Source organism: Corylus avellana, chromosome ca5, assembly GCF_901000735.1.
Source record: "Corylus avellana chromosome ca5, CavTom2PMs-1.0".
NCBI classification, from domain to species: Eukaryota; Viridiplantae; Streptophyta; class Magnoliopsida; order Fagales; family Betulaceae; genus Corylus; species Corylus avellana.
In genome coordinates, this window is record NC_081545.1 from 12,920,719 (window position 1) to 12,927,295 (window position 6,577).

The 6,577-nt window shown below is 40.9% G+C and overlaps 1 pseudogene; it reads left to right on the forward strand.

Moving 5' to 3' along the window:
- Positions 1–1,576: 1,576 nt before the first annotated feature.
- Positions 1,577–2,907, forward strand: LOC132181795 (ankyrin repeat-containing protein BDA1-like; annotated as a pseudogene).
- The last annotated feature ends 3,670 nt before the right edge of the window (positions 2,908–6,577 follow it).

The window sequence follows — 6,577 nt, forward strand, 5'->3', positions numbered from 1 at the left end:
TGAGTTCCTCCAAAAATGATGTGGTTATTAAAATTACAATTGTACTTGTGATTGATTCTTATTGAATTTTGAACAAATGTTAATTTTAATAGCCACATTATTCTTGGAGGGATTCAAGAAAGACACAAAAAAGACTTCTAAAATTAACCGTGTAAAGAATATAAGTGCATGAAGGAATGAGAGTATTAGTAACATTACTCCTTAATAAATATAAAGTGTGTTGACGTTGATGAGATCAACATGTATTTTTTTTTCAAAAAAAAAAAAAAAAAAAAATTAATCTTATACGGAAAAAGAAAAGAACACTTTAGAAATTATTGTATAGTGTATTCAGATAGAGAAGCATAAAGTAATTTTGTTCTTTGTTGTTTTAAGAATTTGTCAATATCTAGGGCTGTGTTTTTATTCATTTTCATTTATTTTTTTTTAGCACACTTGGCTGTATGTCGTGGTTTTTTCTTAGGCTTGTCTTCTTTCAGCAGTTTCTTCACACTTCTTCAATTCTTTATCAAATCTATAAGTACGAACTACCAAAAATCTCAAAAACATAAAATGATATTCTAAACACCGAATAAACCAATCTATAAAATATAACAACCCCTACCCTCGTAGGTTGGCAAGCATTTTACAGCTAGCTCTTCCTTTCCCTCAACTTCTTTTATTGCTAAAAAAATAAACAAACAAACGTGAGGGATTATGGACTCATAGAAATATAACAAAATGAACTCATAGAAGTGTTAAAAGGAATAAATCTAGAAAATTTAAAATTACTGCGTAATAAATCTCAGAAGTCAAAAAAGACTAATTATACATGTTTTGGCCCTCGATTTACGAGATGTACTTCCTCTTTCCAAGTCTATATAATAGACCTTTTAGAAGCAAAATATATATTGTGAAATAAGAGAATCCCTTCTTCTTCTAAATTATTTTGAGAAGAGGACAAAATGACAAATATCCAAATTGTACTTCTATCCCAATATTTTATTCTACATTTTTTTCGTCAACCGGCTAAACTTAAATCCTTAATAAACAATGTGTTGACCTCACCATCATATTTTACAGCTCTTCCTTAAATAAAACGGTTTAAATTAAATCAACAACGTGTGTGTTGTTAACATTGACTGCATTATCACTAATAATATGAGATTGGATTCGTTATGGCCGGAGAATTTCTCGCATCTGCATTTTGGGCAGCACATGGCATCACTGCGATTCACACCCTTGACCCATGCATAATATGGATTATTAAATTAATGAAATCAAGGTTAATTGTGGTGATTGTCAATTTGTCTTTTAAAAAGAATAATCTTAATTAATTAGTAGACTCTATACAATTATCATACAAATTGATGATGTCGTTGTGAATGTATACCTTGTCCAAATATATATATATATATATATATATTTGGTTTATAAAAGGAAAAGAAAAAAGAAAAAAGAAAAAAAAGAATCAATAGGCATTTGTTAACTAGTTTCACAATCCTATAAAAATAGGCCTGGGGAGTTTCAACATTTTAAGCCTTAACGCATTTCCTTTAATTGGCACACAATCACTCTTTTTGGAATGGATCCGAATATGGAGAATTCTGTTCAGCAAGAAATACATCAGAATTTGAGAGATGCTAACCCGTTAGGAGGCATTGATGCCTTGTACAGAATGATACGGGAAGATGCAAGAGCTTTTGACAACATCGATGACATTCCATTTGTTCAGACTCCTTTACACGAAGCTGCATCTGCGGGGCACACCCAGTTGGCCATGGAGATCATGAGGTTAAAGCCATCATTTGCTAGGAAGCTTAACCAAGATGGCATCACCCCTATACACCTTGCTTTGCAAAATCGCGAAACTAGAGTGGTGCTACGACTACTTGATGTTGATAATGGCCTTGTTCGTATCCAAGGGCAGGAGGGTATAACTCCCTTGCATTATGCAGCTCAAAGAGGAGATCTCGATCTTTTGGTTGCATTTCTAAGAGTATGTCCCGACTCTATTGAAGATGTGACAGTTTGAAGAGAGACTGTTCTGCACATTGCCTTGGCAAACGATAAATTCGATGATTTTCAGCTCCTATTAGGATGGCTTCGGCGGGCCTGGTTCAAAGATGCCTTTTCATTTGGGGAAAAATTATTGAACAGGCAGGATGAGGAAGGTAACACTGTGCTGCACATTGCAATATCAAGAGATCAATCCCAGGCAAGTTAATTCTTTCCACTCAAGCTTTCTACTAAAGAAGGAAATATATATAGAGTTTGTATAAATGTGCATCTCTACATTTTGCAGATCGTAGGATGGTTAACGAAGTTTCCATTGGATATAAACATCGAGAATAGAAGGGGTTTTACAGCGTTTGAGATTTTGGAAAATGAAGCAAATTTGGTGACTGAAGCGCCAATGAGGCGTATGCTATGCTATGCTAGAGCAACAAGGCCTTGGGGTCTTTGTAGGCCTCTTGCAGATTACTTGAGATCTCCTGTCGGAATTGATGAGAAAGTATACATATATTTCATCCGCCATAGATCGCGAATCACAATTGAAATGCGCGCGGCGTTGTTGGTGGTGGTTGTGCTGCTTATAACAATCAGCTTCCAGACAGTACTCAAGCCCCCTGTAGGAATTTTGCTAGACAACAACTATCGTATAACCACTGGAATAGCTCCGACCAACGTTAGTATACAATATTCAGTTTATCCCTATATTCTCTAGTATTCTATAGTTTATTTTAACATGGTATTAGAGCCAAGTTTTGGCCTTGTCTAGAGAAGTAGGAAGTCAGTCCGTTCAAAGGCTTTTTCGATCTTGTTTTGGTATAATTATTATACCAACAGGCTCAAAAAGTCCGATCTGTCCTGTGGAGTTATCAGATCAACGTTCTGAAATTCAACGCGCTCTCACGCACCGCCTGAAGTCTCTGTGTCACTATTCACGCGCCTAACGCGCCGCCTCTGGCCACCACGAGCCGCCCCAGTCAGCCGTTTTCAGAAAATTCCGCCAGAATCCAGATCGGAGGCTGCCGATCTACTGACCTGCAGAAAGAACGCACCACCAGGAGCTGCCACGCGCCGCCACGCGCCGCCTGAAGTCTCTGTGGAATTTTGAACCACCGCCAAGTACTGTTTCCGGCCACCACGCGTCGCCCTTGTCAGCCGTTTTCAAAAACGAATCATAGATTCGTGATCGGAGGCTGCCGATCTGTCGAACCAGCTGAAGCATGCGCCACCCGGAGCCGCCACGCGCCACCACGCGCCGCCACCTTGTAAGTTGTCTTGTTGAGCTCATTTTTTTTACACTACACCTGCCACACTAGATTATTTCTACCTTTTGAGCTCACACACCTACAGTTCACCTAACCACACTGGATCTCAGCCCTCTTGAACCAAGCCTATACTCCTTACTATACACTCAGCCACACCAGATCCTAACCCTTAAAAACAAGCTCATATCCCCTATCATACACTCGACCACACCAGATTAATTCTCGCACCAGGCTCACAGAACCTACCATACACCCAACCACATCGGATTATATCCCCAAAAAAAAAAAAAAATGGCCGTACCTCCTACCACTTTCCCAAACACCAAAGATATTACCCAACCTATCCATACTATTCTTGATGGCTCCAATTACCCGGCTTGGTCTCAAAATATTAGTAGGTGGCTCAAAGGACATTGTCTTTGGGAGTATGTTTCTGGTGAAGAACCTAAGCCTCTTCCTCGAAAGAGGAACTTGCTGCAGCTTTCTCAACCCGGCTCCGTACATGGAAAAGTATCCATTACAGGATTATTTCTTAGTTCTCCAACACTTGTGTTGTCTCCATCAGCATGACATTTGGCAATCTTGACAATGCCAAAGATGTCTGGGATATGTTAGCTCAGCGCTACAGCACTACTGATCTTGCTCTGCGGTTTCAGATTGTGACCAAGCTTCATCACATGTGCCAGGAACCAGGTCAGAGTATTACTGATTTTTATTCACAAATGACTTGTCTTTGGAATCAATTAGCATTATGTGAGCCAAAGTGGAGGGATAAGGTTGATGCCTCTGAGTACATCGCTTTTCGCGATAGCATGCGCCTAGCCGAGTTTCTTGCAGCAATTCGAGATGAGTTTGAGCATACTCGAGCTTCTCAACTTCACCGCTCACCACTGCCATCTTTGGAGAGTGCTCTTAGTGAACTTGTTTCAGAAGAGACTCGATTCTCTACTATGAAGTTACACACCTCTGAGATGGTCATGGCTACTGCATCTCGCAATGCGCGTGCTCCCAATTCTATTCCTGCCGGGTCTTCCTCATCTAATCGGAACATCCAGTGCCACTATTGTCAGAAGTTTGGCCATAGATATAGTGAATGCAGGAAAAGACTTTCTCGTGGGAATCATTGAGCTCCTAGTCATAAGGCTGCTGCGGTCACTCATATTGATACATCAGATATGTCTTACACCGATATTGCACCCCAACCCAGTACTCTTTCTCCTGCAGAAATCGAAGCTCTCATTCATCAGGTTTTATCTAAGTCCAATCTTAATACCGCCATGTCCACCACACCAGGTAATTCCTCTTGGTATATTGATTCTGCTTGTTGTAATCACATGACACCGAATTCTTCCATATTTTCTGCAAAATCTGTGTTACCTAGGCCTACCACCATTTACACTGCTAATGGTTCCCATCTTGCTGTCAGTCACATCGGGTCTGTTTCAACTCATCAACTATCTATGTCTGATACATACTTAGTGCCTAATTTCTCGTTAAATCTTTTATCTGTTGGCCAACTTTGTGAACTTGGCTTAGAACTACATTTTTCTAACCGAGGTTGTGATGTGCAGGATCCACAGACGGGACAGCTAATTGGGACCACCCGTAAGATTGGACGTCTGTTTGAGCTTTCATCACTCCATCTTCCTCCTGCTGTATCAGCTGCCACTCCATCTTGGTCTCCCTCTACCACCCTCAGTTTATAGCACTCTCGTTTAGGGCATGCATCTATTTCTCGTATTCGTTCTTTAGCTACAAGTGGTCAATTAGGGTCTGTTGAGTCTGAGTCATTTGATTGTGTTGCATGTCAACTTGGAAAACAAAGTGCTTTACCTTTCAATAATAGTGCATCTGTTTCTTCTGCTCCTTTTGATTTGATGCATTCTGATGTATGGGGCCCTGCGCCTATTCCTACCATGGGTGGATCCCGCTATTTTGTCATTTTTGTGGATGATTTTTCTCGATACACATGGCTTTATCTTTTACAAAATCGATCTGAACTTCCAAAAATTTACTCTGAATTTCAACGGATGATTCAAACCCAATTTTCTCGCAACATCAAAATTTTTCGTTATGATAATGCTATGGAATATCGTGAATCTACCTTCCTTACTACCCTAAAACAAAATGGCACTCTTCCCCATCGCTCATGCCCAAATACTTCTCAACAAAATGGTCGTGCTGAACGTAAACACAGGCACATCTTAGACACTGTTAGGGCTTTGCTCCTATCTGCTTCTATCCCTGAACACTTTTGGGGAGAAACCGCTCTTACCACTGTTTATACCATTAATAGGGTCCCGTCTCCCACTACCTTAAATAGGTCCCCCTATGAACTTTTGTATGGATCTCCTCCTAATTACCAATCTCTCCGCCTCTTTGGTTGTGTCTGTTTCGTGCTACTTCCATCTCATGAACGAACAAAATTAGAACCTCGTTCTCGTCTATGTTGTTTTCTTGGGTATGGCATTGAACACAAAGGATATCGTTGTTATGATCCTATTTCCAAACGGCTCCGCATCTCGCGGCACGTCACTTTTTGGGAACATAGGCTATTTAGTGATATGGAGTCTTTTCCTACTCGTCCCTCTAGTTCTTCTCCTATCTTCACTAATGTCTCACTTGATTTGCTCCCCGACATTACTGATCTTGATGCAGGGATGACAAGCTCTTCAGACGACATTCCGACGGTCGACCCCAATGACACTGCCCTGCCTGTTGATCCATCTACTCTTGAGCCCGCTCCCTCTATCCCTCGTCGTTCTACTCGGGTAACATCTCTTCCTTCCCATCTTCATGATTATCACTGTTATTCTGCTCTTGCTACTCTCCATGAACCTCACTCCTTCCGTGAGGCTCATGCTAACCCTCTTTGGCAGAATGCTATGTCTGAAGAACTTAATGCCCTTTCCAAAACCCATACTTGGGACTTAGTTGATTTACCTTTAGGCAAAACTGCGGTAGGGTGCAAGTGGGTTTACAAGATTAAGACAAAATCTGATGGGTCTATTGAGCGATACAAGGCACGTCTTGTGGCAAAGGGGTTCAATCAGGAGTATGGTATTGATTATGAGGAGACTTTTGCACCAGTGGCTCGCCTTACTTCTGTTCGATCACTCCTTGCTGTGGCTTCTGTGCGTCATTGGGATCTTTTTCAAATGGATGTGAAAAACGCATTTCTCAATGATGATCTTAGTGAAGAAGTTTATATGCAGCCTCCTCCTGGGTACGATCATCCGCCACATAAGGTTTGCCGACTTCGCTGGGCATTGTACGGTTTGAAACAGGCTCCACGGGCTTGGTTTGCCAAATTCAGCTCC